The sequence below is a fragment of the Suncus etruscus genome, chromosome 10 (genome assembly GCF_024139225.1).
Source record: "Suncus etruscus isolate mSunEtr1 chromosome 10, mSunEtr1.pri.cur, whole genome shotgun sequence".
Classification (NCBI taxonomy): Eukaryota; Metazoa; Chordata; class Mammalia; order Eulipotyphla; family Soricidae; genus Suncus; species Suncus etruscus.
The window spans coordinates 54,085,628-54,107,745 of NC_064857.1; the positions used below are offsets into that span (position 1 = coordinate 54,085,628).

Genomic DNA, 22,118 nt, shown 5'->3' on the forward strand with positions numbered 1-22,118 from the left:
AGAAAGTGATTATATAACCCATGATTATAAAGTCTCCTTAAAAATATTTTTGTTTTAAAAAAAAAGACACTTTGATTTTTCTGTCTTGTTTTGTTTGGGGTTGTACCTGGCAGTGCTCAGGGGTTTTTATTAACTTCGGACTCAGGGTACCATATGAAACACTAGTGATTGAACCCAGGTCAACCTCATGCAAAGCAAGCACCTTACCATCTATACAATATTTCTTGCTCCACCTTTGATTTTTTTTTTGTTTGTTTAAAGGACAGTTATTTGGAAAGAAAAATTTTGTTTTATTTTGAGCAGAATGGTTGTAATTTGCAAATTGAGAAAACATTCCAGGTTCTTAAAGAGGATCATATGGAACTCATCTAAGCACAGATGAAAGAGGATTTGTGTGAACTTTAAATTGTGAAGTCCCTATTTGTTGTCGTGGGTTCTCTGTCTAGAAACTGTACACATAGATAAATTTGGGTCTGCTCTGAAAATTCTTTTTCATAACTGCATCCTGGACTCTATTTGCTGTCCCACAAGGTGGTAGGCCTTTAGACCTCAGGCTGTTCTCAGCATCTTTCTGTGATAAATGTCCTTGGTACCTGTTGAGACCAGAGAGCATACCCATTGTGCTAGGCTTTCTTTCCACATTTATTTCTGAATGAACATATTTTCTTCCTTTTCCCTCAAGAATAAAACTACCCCATATAAACCTTGCCAAATCCAGCAGTATCTTTAAACCATTGATGATCTAGTAAGTGATTTCAGTGGTCACTATTAAGGTTCTTTAGTGTGTGGGGTATGTTTATGATTCTCTTGGGAGGAGAGGATCTTTATGTCCTTTGCTCATTGTACTTTGAGCTCTTTGCTTTAAGTATGAGTCCTATACTAATCAACATTAGTTTCACTGTTTTTTTCCTTTTGTGTTCATTCCTTACCTTTAAGGACTTTTGATTGTTGCTGGTTTTCTTGCCCCATAACAGGTAATAGTCAGGGGCCATCAGTGCCCAGGATGGTCCTGGGACCCTGCATATGGGAGGTATTTGCTTCATCCTCAGACCTACCCTTTCATTTCTTCTGCTTGGATCAGTTTAATCCAGAGAGAGTACTGGAACTCCTCAAAAGCATGGGGTGTTTGTACTTTAAATATCTGGTTATGTTTCTCTGTTTCTTCACCTGTAATAGCTTATTTCCTTATACCCCCTTCCAGCCAATCCCCTCCGGCCCCTGATGCTAGTAATAGTTTTGGGATTCTGCTTGGGTTTAGACTTTTTCTGATGTTAGGAGCCCACTTTATCTCTGGTACCTTTCACTTTCACCAAGGATATATGGGTTCCCCTCTCCTTCATTTTATATTGTTTTTCTAAACAAGTATAATAGTGCCCTTGGTGTATGTAGGTGTGTACACTACCATCATGGGATATCATCAACCCAGGCCTGTAGTTTTCTTGTAAAACTAATTGTTCCAGGTTGACTAAAATGACTGCTTACATTCCCTTTCTTTCTATTACTTTCTAACAGAAGAGGATGTGTATTATTCTAGCATAGCTCTCAAACTTTCTTGACTCGAGAACTTCTTTAAAATGATTAAGGAGTAGTCAGGGAGATTGTTCAAAAGGTTGGAACACATTCCTTGCATGCATGCTCTATGCCCTGAGTTCAATATCTAGCATTATGAAACCCCAAGCACTGTTGAATGTGGACCCAGCATCTCTGGTCTGAGTAGATAATCCCATGCCATCAGTCCTGGGACTGCCAGAAGTGGTCCTCAGAGCACCATTGGGGCTCTCCTCTCTAATTATATTATTAGGGAACCTAGAAAAAATTTAAGCATATGGGTTTTATTCATCTATATTGCATTAGAAATCAAGACCAAAACTTAAATGTTAAGAATGCAGAAGTACTGGTGTGACCCCCCCCCCAAAAAAAAAAAAGAATACAGAAATACATCTCCAGAAATTGGCCTTCGAGTGAGGAAGGTGACTCTCACCCTGTAGCTTCTTGGAGACCCCAGTACTTCATGGAGAATGAGTGTGAAACTGTCTTAAAAACAGTATGGATTGGCTTCTTTTTAAGCTCGTTTTTCTCTCAAACATATAATCTTTGTTGTTGCTCTGTATCTTTGCTTGCTTTCTGACACTTGGAAAAAGTCTGTGTTCTTAACGACATACTTATCTTTCTGTCCTCTAATGTCTATGTCTATTTAAGCAAGTTTTGTTTGATAAAAATGATCTTGCTCCACAAAACAAACAAACAAACAAACAAAAAACAAAAACAAAGAAAAACCTCAAGCAAACAGTGTTGATCATGTAGGGTCTTTAAGCTGGTCTCTGGGAACCTTTGGAAGTTTTCAGACCACATTTAAAGAACTGCCATGTTAAAGAATGTTTCTCAGTAGGTGGCAAGGAGATGGTTTAAAGGGCTGGGGTACATTTATTGTATGCAGGAACATTGGGTTTCATCCCTATCGCTGATGGTTTTACCCAGAGCACTGCTGGTGCTCCTCTAGTCCCTGAGAAAATGTCTCCTGCCCTGTTCATTAAGATCATGTTCTGTATGTCTTCTGTGTGTGTGTGTGTGTGTGTGTGTGCCTGCGAGTATGTGTTATATGTGGATATGAGCTGGAAGGAGAGAGCCTGGCTAAATTAAATACTAACCCTGAGGCAGCAACTCTGCTGAAATGTGCAGATATTTTCAGTTTTCTCTGACTCAGCAGAGTGAGACCTGAGCAGGCCCTGTCATGCCTGGTCCCTATCCTGGGTATAATCTGTAAGAACTTGCCACCTTTTAGCTGGGGTGTGATTGATTACCTGGTTGAGGTGCTGCCACAGTGGTTCCTAGAGTCCAGCCCACCAGTCCAGGGCCTGCTCCTGTTGCCCATGCTCGATGTCCTTACCAGAACCTCAGATTTTCTTGGAACTGCATATGATTTTTGGCTTGAGGTCTGTGCTCTCATCCTATCTGAAAGGAGTACCCTAATTTCTGCCAGGAATGCCTGGAAGTTGGTTATTTGCCTGGATTTGCTTCTAGGCAGGCTGCTGTCAGCAGAGGGAGTCACTCCCTGTTGCTTGCTATTGATCTCCGGTAGGTTTGATTGGCAGATCTCTAAAGTGAGGAACCGAAAACTACTTCGACTTGCAGGGAGCACATTGCAGAATATGCCCTGGCGTGGCAGGATCTTTACCTTTTGAAGTAAGGGTCTGCCTTGTTGAGGAACTTTCGGTAACTGTGCTGTTTTCTGCATTGTTTCTAGATCCACGGTGACAAGCCCTTACTGCTGTGTTCAAACTCCCTGTAACTCTGTGCCCGACTGCCCCTGACTCCACTCCGGCAGTGGGGCCTCCCATGGCAGTGGCCATCTCTCCGTGAAACTTGCCAAGCTGGACGCCACAGCTCTGCACCACGACGACACTTTGGCCAGCTCCGTGCCCCCTTGGGAGGCGTGTGACCATGCAGTCCTAGCCAGCAGCCCGGGCATCCCCGAGGAGCACTACATCAGCGAGGCTGTGGGAGATGCTCCCAGCAGCAGAGGATGCCGGGATGCCTGCACCATCACCGGTATGTGTACCCAGGGAGGAGGAGGGCAGGGGGCTTGGTCTGTGAGCGCTGGGAAGCCTTGGGTATCCTGAGAATTGCCACTGTACCCGGCAATGAGTGATCTGACACTGACGTGTGTGAGATGAATTGGAGGGTAGGACCTCCGAGTACAGGGGTGAAGGCACATGCCTGGCATGCTCCCAGCATTGCTTGACTTCCAGAGCATCGCTAGGAATGTCTTGGAGGTCTCTGAGCATTTCCCAGTGTATTTGTAGAAGCACCTTTAGCACTACAAGGTCTGTTCCCATATAAGAACATATAGGATACAGCAGGAAACCATACAGTGCTGGGGATTGAATCAGGGCCAGTCTCATGCCAGACAAGTGCCTTAACCTCCCCTAGAGACCACTGAGAACAGTCAGTGAAAAGTTTTCATGTGGAAATGGTGTAGGATGCAGCGTGAGATTCTTATCAACAATTGCCTTTGTGCTGAAAATTTTCCTGTTAATCTCTCTCACGCATGCTCACTCACTCTTTTTCTGTCTCTCTGTTTCTGTCTCTGTGTCTCTCTGTCTCCGTCTCTTTCTCTCTCTCTCAGCCATATCATGTCATGCCCAAGGACTACCTCCAATTTATTGCTCAGGGGACCATGTGGTACTGAGGACGAAACCTGAACCTCCTTCATGCAAATCATGTGTCTCAGCTTTCTGAGCCATCTCTTCACCATTTCTCCATCCATTTTGTCTGTGTATTATTTGATTTTTTGCCTTTAGTTTGGAGTAAAACACATTTACACGAAAACATGCACATTTACTTTCCATTATTTAAAGCATAAAATTTGGGGCACAAGCTATAGCCCAAGGGGTTGAACTTGTGTTTTGCATGCAGGACGCCTGAGTTTAATCCCCACCCAAACAAAACTTCCAACTCAACAAAACATGAGTTGGGACCAGTGAAGCATGGAGGATTTCTTGCATGGTAGGAGTTTCCTGGGTATGGAGGGACATAGAAGTGACTTGGGGTCCTAGCCTGGGCTTTGTCCCAAAGTCCTGGTCACTCTCTACTTGTGCACCAGTGTCTTGGTGCTGTGTCCCCTTAGCCCAGGACACATCCTATGTCTCTCTCTCCTGTGTCATGTCTCATCTGGCTCCAAGATCTGTGCATGGAGTGGATACCTGCTCTTATCTCTCATATCTCTCTCTCTCTCTCTCTCTCTCTCTCTCTCTCTCTCTCTCTCTCTCTCTCTCTCTCTCTCTCCCCACCCTCTCTGACCCCCTCTCCCCCTGTGACAGACATGTAGCACCTTCTCTCTCCTTGATTCAGGGAGGACATTTCCTGTGACCCTTTGGACCCTGCAACTGTTCAGCCCAGGAGTTTGACCTCAGCCTGCATCTTACTGGCCTTGTCAGCTGAAGGAGACATGGCCATTGAGCCCCTTCCTTTGGAGCTGCAGCCCTTCCTTGGCTGTGGGCCCCCAGCCCTGACTCTTCCCTTGCTGGCTTTTTTCCCCTGGCAGGAATAGGGCCTGAAGCTTGGTTCTGTGTACAGATGTGCCTGGAGCTCACACTGGACCCCACACTGGACCCATGATCAGCACTTCCGAGGGCAGACATGACATCTGAATGTTCTTCTCAGTCTAGATTCCTGGGGTGTGTGTCACCCCTCCCTTTGCTCTGTCCAGAATTGGACTGTCCCTCCCTGGGTGCACAGCAGTGTCCCTGCCCCTGCTCTTCATCACTTGCTGGGGTGACTGCAGCGGCCTCCTCCTGGCACTTCTAAGTCAGCCAAGCTCTGGCAGGCACATGTGACTTTCAGATACTAAACCAAATGGTTCATCTTCTGGCCCAAATCCTTGGACTTTAATCTTGGAGAGTCTAAGTCTGAGGTGTCCCAAGTAATTCGGTCTATAGCCCTCTTTTTAGAAGCAAAACAAAAACACCTCACTCAGCATCTCCCTGGAAATCCATCTTGTTAACAAATAGAAAATACTTCCCAACTTACCCCATTGCACCTGAGACTATTCTTACCCCCGTTGTTCTAGTACACCTATGCCCCCGGAGTTACCGGCCATTTAAGAAGTGCAGGTCTAAGTGACAGCTGCCCCTGCCCCTCTGAGCTGTCCTTTCTCCATCCACTTCATGCCAGGGACACTCTTCTGCTGGCCAACCCTTGCCCTGGAGGGAGCCTCCTGCCTCTTTGTTCTTGCTGCTGCTCCCCATTGTATCCACTCCACATAGATGTCCTCAAGATTCCCTTTCACCATCTGTTTCCTAATGGCATCAACCAAAGTCCTTTTGTAATATCATTCTGTTTAAAAGTGGATTAATCTTTTCTCCCTCCCTCCTTCCCTCCCTCCTTCCCTCCCTCCTTCCTTCCTTTCCTTCCTTCCTTCCTTCCTTCCTTCCTTCCTTCCTTCCTTCCTTCCTTCCTTCCTTCCTTCCTTCCTTCCTTCCTTCCTTCCTTCCTTCCTTCCTTCCTTCCTTCCTTCCTTCCTTCCTTCCTTCCTTCCTTCCTTCCTTCCTTTTCTTTCTTTCTTTCTGGCAGGGGTGAAGAGGTTGGAATTTGGGGCCACACTCATTAGTGCTCAGCACTTCTGGCTTTGTATTCAGGGATAACTCCTGGAGGTGCTCTGGGTACTCTATGTGGTGCCAGGGATCGATCATGGCTCAGCTGTGTGCACGTTAGGAGCCTTCACCTTATACCCTCCTTTTTAGCCCCAGCCATGGGTCTTCTCTGTGCTGTGTTTTGTCTGTTAAACTTGTGGTTGAGTCTATTCTGTCTCAGGACCTGGATTCTGTGAACCCCAGCCTCTTGGGAACTGAAACAGGGCTGAATAATCACTTGCTGGATGAATAAATTGTTGGCTAGTCATTGCTTTATCCCAGGGATTGTGGGAGCAGGGTAGAAGGAAATAGCAATTTATCGGAAAAGAAGCTTCTTTTTCCTTAGAAAAAGTTTAGCCTCTTGCCTCTGAGCGCTGAGCTCTGAGCCTGATTTCTGGGCCCCAATCTACTACCCAGGAACACCCTTCTGATGATGAATGAGTGGAAATTGGATGACCTTTCCAGCACAGTGAGAAGTGAGAAATGTGAGCACAGGGGAGACCAAAGCATGTAGGGGGTGCCCAGCTGCACAATGGGGAAAGGTCAGGAGGTCCTGGAGGCCTCATAGAATAGACACTGCCCCAAAGGACTTTTTCATCTGCCCAAACATGTAACTCTCAAAGGCATCTTCTCTGAGATCCCGGAAGCATCCTGTCAAAGTGGTTTCACTTTGTCCCCTTGTTAACTGTGCAGCCAAGGGCAGGGAGGACATGGCATAAGGCAGTGCCTCAGCTTTAAAAAACAAACAGTGACAAGTTCTATGCTGGGACATGTGCAGGACGCACCATTGACAGTCAGAAAGCAGCTCAATGTCAGTCCTACTGACATGCTTGGCTCCTTGAGGAGAACACAGGCCAGGTCATGCATATGAGAGTCTGTGTAAGCCAGGTGGGCAGATGGACACAGGTGAGAGTGTTCCTGGTGGGCTACGGAGGACAACATATGGGTTAAACCCGGTGTCTCCCCAGTGACAAGCCTGTGGACCTGACGGCTTTGCCAGAATCAGTCTGGGAGACTGCCTGGCATCCAGCCCTGCAGACCTGCACTCCCTCCACCGCCCCCATCTCTGGCCTGCCCAGTGAAGGGAGGAACAGCAGAGCTTTGTTCTCTGAGTTTTCTGCAAAGCTAAGTGTCCCTCCCAGAGCCCCCATCAAGGCCTGCTCTCTCCCTCCCGCTACCCCCCAATAGAGGGTATCACATTTTTGGGTGCGTCATCTTCTCTTTCGGGCGGTTTAACAAGATGATCCGATAGGGTGCCCAGCCTGCCTGCGGTGACGTAACCCATTGTGCTTCCCAGGGCAGATCACAGTCTTAGGATTTGCCCCAGCAAGCAAACTCAGAGACGTGCAAGAGGGCGCGAGGCAGCTGTGCGGGTGGAGCGGTTGCAGACTTGGACTCTTCTGGCCTGTCTGTCTCTTTTCCCGAGTGGTTTTTGGGGGTGCTTGCTGCACATGGCATGCGTGTTTCAGTTCAGACAGCCCGTGGGGGGCCAGCCTCTGCCAGAACTCTGTCAAGGCAACTCCTGCGGTAAGTGTTTTCCTTGCTGGGTTTGCTCTTTGTTTTTTACTGCGTTGGGTCAGAAAGGAGAGATGGACACTAGAGAAGTTGTTTCTCTTCTGCTCTGGGCTGCAGGGCTGGTTGGCCCAGATCTGTGGCAAAGGATATTGCACTTGGAATCCTGGACAGGCAGAGCAGAGGGACTGAGGGACCTTAGTGACGGCTCACCCCTAGTCTTGTTTTCCAGGCTCAGGAGGTAGGTTATGCTCTTGTGAGCCACAGGTGTGGGTTGGGCTTTGCACCACCTCTCTGCATCGGTTGATCCAAGGCCCTATCTTGACTTTTCTGGCCCTGTTGCTTCCTACTTCCATGTCTTTAGCCCGCTTCTCTGTAGTCTTCTAGCCTCTCCCTGAGCCTGGAAGGGCATTTTAATTTTTGTTACCAGCAGCTGAGGGGAGGGGAAGGGAGAAAGAAGTTAGTGTTTTTTGGGAGGGGGGGTTGGGGCCACACCTGATGGTGCTCAGGGGTTACTCCTGCCTCTGCTCTCAGAAATTGCTCTTGGCTCAGGGGACTATATGAGATGCCAGATATCAAATCAGCGTCTGTCCTGGGTCAGCAGCACGCAAGGCAAATGCCCTACTGCTGCGCTATCACTCCGGACCAGTGTGTTTCATTTTTGTAGTGTCAAGGATCAAATCCTGGGCCTCCCACATGCAAGGCATGTACTCTACCACTGGGTCACATCCTTGGCCGCTCAGCAAGGATGTTTTCTAAAGGTACAGCTTGGACTATGCTACCCTCCCTCTTTTCTGCCCCACTTCCTTTTTCTTTGCTAGAAGTACCTGGCCCTGCATTTCCCATCCACACCCCGGTGATGGAGTGCTTGCTAAGCACTGTGTCTTGGTTTGTCTCCCATGCTTCCTGAAGCTAACATGAGGTGGACTGGGTATCCCCTTCTGTGCCTTTCCTATCTCTGGGCTGTTTCCAAAGAGCTCTCTGGGCCACTGGGCAAGAGATTCTAGAGAGGTAGAGGCACTTTCTGTCCCACTCCAGTCTTGAGTGGTCTTGTGTAGGCTCTTAGAAGTGAGCAATATAGCAGAGGCTGTGTGTGTGTGTGTGTGTGTGTGTGTGTGTGTGTGTTGTGTGTGTGTGTGTGTTGGGGAGGTATTTAAAGTGTTTGGGGGGACCTGTGGAGATAGCTCCAAGAGTGCGCTGGAGCATATATACCTTGCATGCACCAGCCTCCAAGTTCAGTCCTGTCTCTGCATGGCCCCATAAGCATCACCACGAATAGCTCTGGTAGTCCCCAGCATCACTGACCCTCATAGTCGGACTGAAAGTCTCTTCCTATGGGTCTTATTCAGTCATTCTGCCCAACTTAAACCTATTTCAGATAGCTTTAATGAGTCTAGTGGGAGGACTGGTTTGTCCTTCGTACTGGGAGGCAGGCTGAGGTATGAGTGTCTAGGTGTGACCCCTGTGAGAACTACTCTGAACATGTTCATAGAAGCAGCGAAGCAGCTTTCTTTATGGGGACTGAGTCATGGAACCCCTCTTTAGATTTGTTCATTTCTGATGGTTGGCATCAGCCAAGAAAGCTTAATCATCCTCTGAAATCCCCAGATAAAATATTATGGACATTATGTTAATTTCTGTTAAGGCTATGCTGATCAATTCCAATCTAGTGTAATATGTTAATATCCATGTTCCATTTCTATTTAGAGATAATAATAATAATACTCTCAATAAGACTTGGCTAAACCACACAACAAAGGATGAACCATGAATTATATCCCCTTAGACATAGCGAGAAAATGTCAATGACAATCTAGGGCATTATGATGATTTAGAATTGTTTTTCACTGCTCTCTGTGGAATCCTCTGTTTAGTAGTTCATCTGGTTTTGTGATTGGGATGCAGAAGGGATGCTGTTATATACTGATTTTTATAGCTACATTTAATAATTAGCCAAGTTATTTCCTTTTTATTTAAAAGTTATCAATGGGGGCTGGAGAGATAGCACAGTGGTAAGGCTGCATGCGGCTGACTCGGAAGGAACCGGTTGATTCTGTGCATCCCATATGGTCCCCCCAAGCTTGCCAGGAGTGATTTCTGAGCACAGAGCCAAGAGTAAACCCTGAGCACTGCTTGGTGTGACCCCTAAACCAATAAATAAGTAAATAAATATTATAAATAAAAGTTAGCAATGATGGGGTGGGGATATCAGCTGCTCTTACTTGCCCTCATTATTTGGTGAATGGGTAGAATATTGATCACAAGGGGTGCATATTATAAAAGTGTATGAAATACATTATAAGTAAGATGTTTGTCATGTGATTGGGGCGACAGTTCCAGGTGTGTGATATATTTTTATCTTCCGCCTAATAGGATTTCATGTTGAATTTGAAACATGTTTTCATTGAAACTAATGTGCTCATCTCTGCCACTTCAAAGCATATTTTAGGAAGCTACAAGTGTAAATTCTAGTTAAAAATTGAAAAGCACTCATACTAAATAAAGCTCATTCTGGAGCTATTGCACATTGGCTGTGTTTGCCTTGCTCGCAGCCATCCCTGGTTGGATAACCAGTATCCCATATAGTTCGCCAAGCCTGCCAAGAGTAGGAGTAACCCCTGAGCGCTGCTGGGTGTGTCTCCCTCCAAAAAAAAGAATGAATCGAGGGCTTTTGCCTTTGCTGGTGGTTCGAAGCATTTGTCCCTACTATGGAAAGATTTCATGATGATATTTCTTAAGGTCCCAGGTGGGGAATGTCTAACTAATGGGCTATATATTAAGTTGTGTTAGGCTCACAGAATTTTGTGGCTGCCTAAAATAATTTCTTTCTTGTTTTGGGGCCACTTGTGTCTCTTGAGGTCCACTACTGGCTCAGTGCTCTAGAGATCATGGTACACTACATCTTGGACCCAGGCATCTCAGGTGCAAAGCATGCACATAGCCCAATTGAGCATGCCCTCCATCCTCTGTTTTAGTTGAAGATAGATGGTCGTTGTGCCTCACCAAATTGCTTTCCTGCCTCCTTGCAGCTTGCAAAGTTCTGCACTGCAGTGTTTTTTCTCTGTAGAGAGTAAAGACTAGAAACTCCATGTTAGATTCCCCATAGACAGTTTTGTTCCCCAGAGATAACGCTGAAAGGGAACCAACATCAAACGAAAGGAGAGTTTCCAGTCTGAATCTGAGATTTCCCACTCAGATCAGGTTCCAGCCCTGGACTGTTCTTTTCTCAAGGGCATACTGTTTCTTGTGTCATTTTCTGAAAATATTCTAGGCATGGTGTGTGTGTGTTTGTGTGTGTGTGTGTGTGTGTGTGTGTGTGTGTGTGTGTACCTGCCCACCCTTGACTCTAAATAAATGAGGACATATGTGACACATATGGTTCTCTACTTGTTTTTTAATCTCTTATTAGATGAACTACTTTTTTGTTTACTTTACTTAAAGAAAATACATCACATAGTTGACATAGTTAACCATAATACATTTGTTTTCAGATAAGTGAGAGATAAGTTATTTAAAAAAAGAATAGAGGGCCAGAGTGATAGCACAGAGGTAGGGCATTTGTCTTGAACGTGGCCAACCCAGAACAAACCCCAGTTTGATTCCCGGCATACCATATGTTCCCCTGAGCCTGCCAGGAGCGATTTCTGAGCACAGAGCTAGGAGTAACCCTGAGTGCCTCTGAGTGTGACCCAAAACTCCAAATAAATAAGTAAATAAATAAATAACAGTATTTAAAAAAAATAGAAAGAGGCTTCCACAGTATGGCCAGCAACATTAGCTAGCACTCACTCTCCTCTCTTTAATGGGGAAACAACAGACTATAAGAGACTGAACTCTATCTGCTTCTTTCCAACAGACTCATTCAACTTTTGCTCACAAATACACTCACAAAAAAGCCGGAGACATTTAATTAGTACTTTAAAAGAAAGTTAATATAGGGGCCAGAGAGATAACCTGGAGGTAGGGCGTTTGCCTTACATCCAGAAGGACTGTGGTTCGAATCCCGGCATCCCATATGGTCTCCTGTGCCTGCCAGGGGCTATTTCTGAGCCCAGAGCCAGGAGTAACCCCTGAGCGCTGCCGGGTGTGACCCAAAAACAAAACAAAACAAAACAAAAAGTTAATATAAAATTATATTAAAAAAAGGAACCTGAACTGTAGTAACACATCTAGAACAATCTACAGATGTGGTGGTGGGAGAAAGATGTTTAATTTAGTTGATTTTCTTTGGTTGTTTGTTCATCTCACGGTGATGAAAACTGCACAATTCTTTTTTGAAGGAACTGAGAAGCTGCTGGAGGTTTGGTTCTCTAGGCAGCAAGTCGATGCGTTCTGTCATAGATGCCACACTATTCAATCCTTGTGTGTATTTTCTGAATGGCATGAAATAGATGGAACTTATTGTACTATTCACATTACTCTAGAACCAGAATTATCTTATGTTTGTTTTAAAAGAGACCTAAGTCAGACCTCTTATGATGATAAATATGATGGAAAGTGATGGAAGTTCAAGCCGGGAAAATCTGTGATTACCCTGTTTTGTAAATCAGAGTTTAAATGCTACACAATGGTTTATTCACCCCAGAGATTAAAGGTTTTAAAAGTCTTGATTGACAGAGTGCTATGTTTAATGATTACAGTTTTGTTTTTACCAATTTTGCTAAAAAGCAGCAACAACAGAGTTAAGAGAAGTGAAGAAAAAAAAAAACGCAAAAAGAGAAGGCCTATAAAAGGTGGCGGCTAATTTTTAGATGATGATACCAGTGGCCACACTTTCAATAATCACCTTGTAGGTGCAGAAAGCCCTAAATGTAGATGTAAAATAGTGTAATCATTTTGAATTGTATGGATTATTATATCAAGGAGTTAGATATCTCACATGAATGCTCTCTCCTCTGTTTAGGTATCCTATGCCACTCTTGCTGAGAAATTGAAGTGCATGTAGAAAAAAACCCTTTTACTATATAAAATATTATGACACTTGTAAAATCAATTCACTTTGGTTTATGTATAGTATAATGTTTCTCCAGAAATCATCCAAAATCCTCCATAAACAAGTCTTTCATCCTCACTAGGTGTTGGTCCCAACTTAACTGCCTGGGACTGTTTTAGTATGCTCCCAGGATTTTTACATCCAGTTACCTCCACTTTCTAAAACATATTCTCTACTAATATTCTCTACTAATAATTGCAACCAGTTTCTACTTCAAACAGATATTTTGCAACAACAAATGAAAAGTTTTCTTCCATAAGTCAAGTCTTCTTAAGAAAATGATTGCCATCTATTGTGTATTACTGTTGTAACATTGCTTCCTGTATTTGAATTCCTTTAGTTGACTTCTTTATCCCTACCACTTTGCTTTTTCCCCTCTTTCACCTCAATAAAACAATAAACTTTAAAAAAGAATAGAAAGTAAAAAGAAAAAAAAGAAAGAGAAGAAAGTTAAAAAAAGAAAGGAAAGAGAAAAAGTACAGTAGCAAGCACATTTGTGAAAATTATTGTATCTGTAATGAAGTCATTAGTACAATGGTTTACAATTTAGTAAGCTCTTGTTGTTAGCTGTCTATTCTGTTAAACTGGTGTGCTTCTATAGAGATGATAGCATTAAACAAGTCATCCAGAAATTCAAAGCATTATTACTGATATAGCTTCTTTTAGGCTCTCAGCTACCAAGCCTCCTGGAAGGAGAATGTGTGAGAGGGTGCCCACACTTGTTCCAGAAAGTCCTGGTGATATTGGCCCAAACACCTGTATACCTAAAGTTTGGTCAGATTGGTGTTCTCAAAAAGAATTGTAGAGGGGTGATGAGGCAGGGCCATCGGCAAAGTGGTGATTCTGAGTGATGGATGAAGCAGGCATGGTTTTGGTAGGGCGAGGATCTTGGCCCACCCTCTCCTTTTGAAAGACCAACTTTCTGCTGTGAGGCTGGTGTACCCATGGTATTTCCTGGCTTGGTTTACATCTTGTTCAAGAAAAGAGTGAGTCTATGGAGCTGGCCCAGTTCAAACATGATGACTGTGTTTGTGGGCATGGTTACATCTCTCTATTTGCTGTTTCTGTTCAGTATATAATGGAGGTCTTTATGCGGTCTATATTGGTGTATTTGTTATCCATGGTATGCAAGAGCCATAAATGTTGATCCTCTTTGGACAGAATATGTATGTAGGTTTCCAGTGGTATGCAAGTACAAATGGAGATTCTGGGGATACCTATACATTAGAGAAGCCAGGTGCTTTGTAAGCTTATGAGAATTCCTAGAGTGACTTTTCAGTTTCCACAGCTGTTGCCAGAGAGATTATATCTTTTGTTTCTTCCTATTGTGTGAGACTGTCTGGGACTACACCCCCGACAACCCAGGCATAAGAAGATATTTTATTCTCTGTCAGTTAAGCTGTAGAAAAGAGCAAGGCATAATGTTCCAGGGTTGTATTTTTGTTTTGCAGAGGTTGAACATTTTTTGCAATTTTCTAGAGGAATTTCCAGGATTTTTTTTTTTTTTTTTGGTTTTTGGGCCACACCCGGAGGTGCTCAGGGGTTACTCCTGGCTGTCTGCTCAGAAATAGCTCCTGGCAGGCACGGGGGACCATATGGGACACCGGGATTCAAACCAACCACCTTTGGTCCTGGATGGGCTGCTTGCAAGGCAAATGCCACTGTGCTATCTCTCCGGGCCTGGATTTTTTTTTTAATATGACCTTTGGTGCATCCTGTTTTTAGTGAGTGGACTTAGCCCCACAATTCCAAATAAAGTAATATTTATGCTTGATGTACTTACTAGCTGTGAGTTGTACCCACCTCCCTGGGTCACTGTGAGGGTTAAATGAGTGTATAAACAGCAGAAATCAGCTGCCACTGGCTTGTAGGAAGAGCCTCCTCAGTTCTCTGTTAATCTCACCTGCCTGTCTGTCATCTGTGATCCCTCCCCCTTACAGCCATCTGTACCTGGCCTGGGGAAAATCCTAAATTCTTGTCACAGTCTTGGTTGTTGAAGGAGGTGGGAGGTGGCAGGAGGCCAGGACCTCAGGCTGCTTGTTGCACCTGGTCCTTCAGTTAGCCTATTTCTGAGCACATTCCTTTCTCATTTGTCTTATCCCTAAGACTGGTCCCACTGATCTTCTTCATAGGTTGCCTGAATGAACTCCAGTCTTACTCTCTTCTTCCTTCTCTTAACACTCTACCTCTCAGAAATGTCTTACTGTTTATCCACCCAGGATCTTTCCTTCTCTATCTGCCCTTCCCTTGCCCTCTTGGTTGTATTTGCTTCCTAAACACCCCCCCCCCCCCCCCCCCCCCCCGCCCATTGGCTACCAGTTGGCTACTCCGTTAGAGTTCTAGTCAGGGGAGGATTTCAGAGGATTCTGGGACAACAAGATGGAGGCAAGGGGTGTGACCACGGGTTTCATTTCTGAGGGCCTGCAGGTGATGGATACTTCCCATCATTCACAATCAGTCTCAGAAAATGGCTTGAATTGCTGAATGTTGCACTCACTTCATGCTTGTCCCATATGTGTACTTCTTTGTATTTGGCATGTTTGTGTGTATGGGGGGAGGGATTGCTCATTTTGTTTTGGCTTCATGGAAGCTCAGTTGCCTAAGATATGCACTGAGTAGCTCATGGGCAGATCCTACCTTCCTCCCTTTAATAAAATGTACAGCCTGCTCTTCTTTCATACTTGTTCTTTGGTTCTGTTGAATCCATGTTGGCCATGCACGGAATTTAAGAAGTGGTTAATGAGTGCCCGTGCTCTTTCAACGGTCACCCAGTTCTTCAGCCCCAGTGCACTCTGCCAGTGTCCCTGGAAAAAGGATAAGGCTTCTCAGGGTTTTCGGCCTAAAGTGTAGTGGTTCTGTTTCTTAATTATGAGGCCACACCAATACTTGGGGCCTTGGAGCTGTCCTGGAGGAGCAAGAAGTGAAGAGTGGGGAGGCAGGTGCACCAGAGTTTGAATCCATTATAAGGTCTCACACTATCAAGGCCTGAGCATCATCACTTGAGCCACATCCCTGACCTCCAGCATATTGTCTTTGGAGCAGAGGTGTGACTCTTAGTTGGCTGCAAACCTTACGTCTGGTTGAGCCATTGGTCTCTAAATTGTACTCTCCATTGCTGAACTGGGCCTGCCAGTGAGAGCTTTAGGGTTCTGTTTGGAACTCTGTGTGCTCATTCCCAGAATGGTGTTGTGAAGTGGATGCTGTGAGTATTGAATCTTTCTTACCTATTACTCAGCTTATTACAGAAAGCTGCCTTGAACACACAGCTTACCCTGAACCCTTCCAGTGCAACCCTTCCCCATTGCCCTTGTTGCTTGCTGTGTTTGCAATGCATTTCATAATGAGAAGCCAATATATCTTTTTGGTTTGTTTGTTTTGGGGCCACACCTGGCAGCTTTAGGAGTTACTCCTGGCTCTGTGCCTGTAAATTAGTTCTGGCATACTTAGGGAACTATATGGGATGCTTGGAATCAAACCCAGGTTAGCTGTGTTCAAGGCAAACACACCCTACCTGCTGTGCTCACTATATCTTTGTGAAACTTTGATATCTCTCTCTGCTTGACAGACCCATGCTTTCTAGAAATAAGGCCACTATTCTATATAAACATGTACATTATACATACATATTTATATAACATATAGCCATATATATGTATATATACGCATACATATATACGCATATATATGAATACATATATACGCATACATATATACATAGACACACACACAAACACACACACACACGCACACACACACACACACACACACACACACACACACACACACACACACACACACACACACACACACACACACACACACACACACACACACACATATATGCCAGCCTGACCCTCTCTTCTGCCCTTTGTCTCTTATCCAGAGGTCAAGCTGTAGCGCCACCTAGTGGTTGGGGGAGCTATAGCAGCAAGAGTGACCTCTCTTGTTTTTGATTTGGGGCCACATCCGGCAGTGCTCAGGGGTTCCTCCTGGCTCTACGCTTAAAAATCGCTCCTGGCAGGCTCAGGGGAACATATGGGATGCCGGGATTCAAACCACCGTCCTTCTGCATGCAAGACAAATGCCCTACCTCTGTGCTATCTCTCTGGCCCCTACAGTCATATTTTTAAATGAAAAAAAATTTTTTTGGGGGAGGGTCACATCCGGCAGTGCTTAGGGGTTACTCCTGGCTCTACAGGTTCAGAAATCGCTCCTGGCAGGCACAGGGGACCATATGGGATGCCGGGATTCAAATCACCGTCCTTTTGCATGCAAGTCAAATGCCCTACCTCCACACTATCTCTCCAGCCCAAGTTTCTTGCTTCTTAAATAGCATGTAGGGTTCACACATTTGTTTTTAAAATAAGTTTGATGTGTTGTCAGTAAATGCTTAGTTTGTATGCCTATTTTATAAACCCATGTGAAAATTGCTCAGGTGAGAGCGGGAAAGTTTGAGAAGACCCAATCTAGTTGTGTAGAATAAAAGAAGATTTGCCCCAACTTAACCCTATCCCTCCGCCATTCACACCACCCACTCTCTCTCCTTGTCATTTAACCCTAGGCTGGAGTTTATTCCAGAGGTTGTTTCCACAAGGAAGGGGCTGTGAGATCTGGTGTGGCTGTACAGGATGCTGGGGTAGTTTCAGTCCCAGCTGGTCAGCTTCAATTGTCTCACTGGCTGGCTTATACTGGCCATGTCTTTAAGTCAGGGGTGTATCATGTTTTGCTATAGAAATGCTAGGACCCCTCAACATCCACGTCCAATAGCTTTTTTCATTGTGATTCCTTACTAATGGTTGTAGGTCCTCCAAGGTTCTCCCAAGGGTGCTCTGCAGAAGTCTCATTGAGGAACTGAACTGAAGGGACCTGTTTAAGTACCAAGTTATTCTCTGGGCTGAGAACAGGAATGTGAGAAGACAAACCTGATCACACAGGCACTTTCTGACCCTGTTGTGAGACATTCACAAAGAGACATCTCCTTTCTTTCATCCGGCCTAAGTAAGTGCACTGTGCAGTGTGAAATGCTGCTGGATCCCAGTGGATCCAGGTTAACTGTGGCAGGGAAAGGGAGCTTATGTGAGAAAAGCCTGGAGGGGAGATTTGTAGGTGCCTGGATGGCCTTGTGAGGCTCTCAGGAAGGCCTCCTAGGGCCATGGCTTCTTAGCCCTGGACTCTTCTGGAGTCTGCCTGGGCTGGGTAGGAGAGGGATAGGACTCATGACTTCCTATGCTTCTCTCATGACTCATTTAGGATCGCAGATTGGTGCCAGTCTCTCTAGCAATGTGTCTGATGGCTGATGGGAGAGGGGCCTAGACAAGACCCACCAGGACCCACTAAGACCTGTGCCAGGGAAAAATGCTTCTTTGTGAAGATAGGTAGGGGACTTAGATTGCCCTGTGGGCTATGGATGGCTTACCTGTAAGACTGATTTCTATTTAGAGGTCAGCTCAACAGTAAGAAGGACCATTTTTACAGTTGGAAAGTCAAATAAATAAAGATTCAGAGGGCTGGAGCTGAGTCCAGTAATACTCCACCCACTCAGCATTGTTAAGCTGTAAATAGTTTTATCTTTCAATTATCAACACAGCCAAAGCTTATTGTTTAGTGTGTTTTGGGGGGAGCAAGGTTCGGCCACACCCTACAGTATTCAAAAGCTATTCCTGGCTCTGTACTCTGGAGTAGACTCCTAACCATACTTGGGGGACCCTATGTGGGTGATTGGGATTTGAACAGATTTGGCTGTGTACAAAGCAAGCACATGATCACTTTGACTATCTTTCCAGCCACCAGAATAGTTTCTAAACCTGAGAATCATTTTGCTTTTTGCCTTACTTTCAGTAGAAAAGTCTGTAGAAGTATCAGGAACCCATTGGGTCTCTAGATTATGACTTAATGTTCCAGGGGGTTCAGGAGCCTCTTTACCAAACAATATTTCTGTTTTTCAGAGTTTCTACTCCGTAACTGGTGTGCCCTGCACCCCTCATTCATTGCGTTCTGGGCACTTCCAAGTTGAAAAGTCACACACGAATAATATGCCCTAAAAGAGGGCATTGTTATATAATGAAGTAATGCGATATGGCATATTCACAGGCATGTGCTATCGTTACCACAATAAATGCACATTTTTCATCACCACAGAAAGGAACCACAGACATTTTAGTCGTCACCCTCTCTACTCAAGGCATTCCCATCTTTATTGATGTGATTCTAGGTTCAATAAACTTTTTAAAAAGTTCCCCCTTGGATTCTGCTGCCCTTGATTTTCTTGGATAGAACAGATTCATTCTTGGTCTTCGAGAACAGAAAAGCTCTTCTCCAGTTGGCATCCATGCTCTTCCATGTGTACTTCATAGGTAGATACTGTATTTGTCCCCTCAAATGTACCCATGGCAACTGGATGGCTGGAGGTATTTGAATTTTTCCTTTTATATTAGCTTTGTGTCTCTTCATTTATGTTCTGGTTTGTAGGAAGTTGTCCCTTATACATTCCTGCATTTGCATTCGTGTTGGTTTGAGCTGATTTAAGTACCATGGAGTCATCTTAGTTCTCAGATTTATTTATTTATTTATTTATTTATTTATTTATTTATTTATTTATTTATTTATTTATTTATTTATTTATTTTACCTATTTTGTGTTAACTCTTCGTTGTCAGGCAGTCGTAATATTTCTGTGATGAGTCTGAAATCTTTTAATACCCAGATGAACTCATTGGATGTTTTGAAAAAGAACCATTGTTCATTTATAATCAGAATTTCCTGTTCAGGAAATAATTTAGATAAACAATGCAACAGTAGGCTACCCTGAATGCTGGAGATTCAGCTGTCTCATTTATGGTCTTACAAAATTTTGTTCTGTCGATAAAGTTAAGTTTACCCAATTTAGCATTTCACTCTCTAGCTCTCAAGTGTACCTTGAGGCACTGGCTGATTTCCATTGTTATCGTATAAGTCCCATTCTGAAGAGGGTAAGTGCAAGCTTGTGAACTGTGAACTCTGACAATTTCTCTGGCTGTCTTGAAAATGAGAAGGCCAAATTATAAACCTTGGGTATAGATTTTTGTAAAAGATAGGGAGCAGGGCCGGGTAGGTGGCGCTGGAGGTAAGGTGTCTGCCTTGCAAGCGCTAGCCAAGGAAGGACCGCGGTTCGATCCCCCGGCGTCCCATATGGTCCCCCCAAGCCAGGGGCGATTTCTGAGCACATAGCCAGGAGTAACCTCTGAGCGTCAAACGGGTGTGGCCCAAAAACCAAAAAAAAAAAAAAAAAAAAAAAGATAGGGAGCAAAAGTGTAAGGTATGAGATGAATAATTAGAAAATAAGGAACAGAATCTGAGCCCTCTGATTACAGGTGGGAGAGATATTGATGAAAAGAAATGCATGTAAGCATACTTCTTTTTGTGATGAATAGCAACAGAAGTGGAGCTTGCTGTTGTAGTTATTTAAGGCAGTTACCCATATCAGAAAGGTTTGTCTTGCAGGCGGCTGACCCGGGATAGACCCAGGTTTGATTCCCCGCATCCCATATGGTCCCCCAAGCCTGCCAGGAGTGATTTCTAAGCACAGGGCCAGGAGTAACCCCTGAGTGCAGGTTTGACCCAAAAAAAAAGATAAAAAGAAAAAAAAGGTGCATTGAGCACCTTCATCTGATAGGAAAGGTGCTGATGCAGCCCTGCTCTTCTCAGTGGTCCAGGCTTTTCCTCTTCTTTCATGATGTCATATTGTTGTGCTTTCTCCTCATGGTCTAAGAAGGCTGCTGAAGCTCTAGCTAGCATGTCCAGTTTCCTGGCCATAGAAAGGCAGTAGTACATACACTCCTTATATCTCATTGGTCAGAAATTAGCTCCTGGACATACCTCGCTACAGGGCTGAGTATGAAATGTCAGACTTTGATACTCCTGAAAAATGGAAGAGAATGGTTAGTGGTAAGTTGCTAGCATTCTCCTTGCTCACAATAACCCACAACAAAAAATTATGGTGTTTACATGGTGGGATATCTCAAGGCCACCCTGCACCCTGCCTGGACTATCCATTCTAAGCATTGTTGGAAGAAGCTCTGTCCTGAGTGACTGGAAATGGAAGCTGGTGGCATAAAGCATTTTGTATAAAGCAAAATACCATCCAGTAAATTTAGGAAAGTGGAGCAATGTGGAGGGCCAACAGAAGACCAGTTTTGTTAGGACCAAATGCCCCTATTTGAAACCAATCTCACAAAGGCTCCAGGAGAGAGTTTCTATCCTGAGCTGTGTTGGAGGAGGTCCCCAAATGCTCATAGAAGGAAAGTTAGGAAGAGGAGAAATTTTTAGACAAAAGAAAATAAAGAGTAGTTATTAATGAGTTGGGGATCTTTCAGACTGGAGGCAGTTTGGGAGGTGGATGTGGATTTGGATCTCTTAGATCACGTGCCCTGATATACCTGCTATAAAAGGAGTCCTGCTCACTCTGCCTTACTTCTTTCACTGAAGTAGGATTAGGGCACTTGGGAGGAGTAAACAAGTTGGAGCATGAAAATGCTGACTCCATAAGTGTTTGCGTTATTGCTGCAATTTATTGTTATAAAAAGTACAGCCAAATCCCTTACCTAAATCCATGAAACCTAATAAAATCCAGCTAGTTCATAGATATAGAATGTGAAAGGTGAAGCCAAGAAGGTGCTGGAAGTAAAGATTGCTGGGTATTTTCACAATCTGGTGGTGGGGTGGGGGCTGACCTACACCAGGTGGGAACGAGGACTATACAGGACAAAAAAAGCAAACTTTTTTCAGGCCTTCTTGTGGTCACATGCCCCATTATTTGTTTTTGAAAAGCATACAGGTGTTCTGTAAAATTGGAGGTTTTGCAAAGGACAGGCTCTCTGCACCTGCCCTGGGGGATTTGGTGAGGAGTTCCAGCTCCATGCACAGGCTTGAGAGATGCAGAGGTCAGAGGACTCTGCAGCTCTGAGCTTCAGTGAATGTGGGGCTCAGCGGAAGATGTGAGCCAGTCCTGGCTGAATCCCTCTTCTCTTTCGTAAAGGCCCTTGGTACTGTGCTTTTCCTAAGTTGCTTTTAACAAGGACAAATACAAGAAAGAGCCTTTTGCTTTTCAGCTAAATTTTTACAAACTGGTATTCTTACAATACCAGTCCCTGGCCTAGAGGAAATTGAAGGCAGACAAATCAGTCATGTGATGTGGCCTCTCTGTTCTCAAAGAGGGGAAGCTCATAGTGCTACAACAGACATGGCTGATGGCATGTGGAGCAAAACCAGAAACCCAAAAAAGGTTATAAGACAAATGACAAGTGGGGTTTGGGGAGGGAGTGGATCATGGCCATAGAATTGACAGACAAAGCTCATTCTAAAGGTTCTCTCTTTAGCCTCTGTCCCCTCTCTATCCCCACAGATAAACAAAGTACAGATATGAGCTTCCTGTAAAAGATCTACAAATAGCTAAAAAGTCTAAAAAGATGGGAAATTGTTACTGAAGGTAGCATTAAGGCAGGTAGA

At 44.4% G+C, this 22,118-nt stretch overlaps 1 protein-coding gene across 3 annotated transcripts in view; it reads left to right on the forward strand.

The window, feature by feature from the left end:
• Window positions 1-3,330: 3,330 nt before the first annotated feature.
• Window positions 3,331-22,118, forward strand: part of TRAK1 (trafficking kinesin protein 1) — a 119,121-nt gene continuing 100,333 nt past the window's right edge. For all 3 annotated transcript variants that reach the window (XM_049782394.1, XM_049782395.1, XM_049782396.1), the window contains exon 1: window positions 3,331-3,549. The gene's annotated coding sequence lies outside the window, so the exon portion shown is untranslated. The remainder of the gene's footprint in view (window positions 3,550-22,118) is intronic.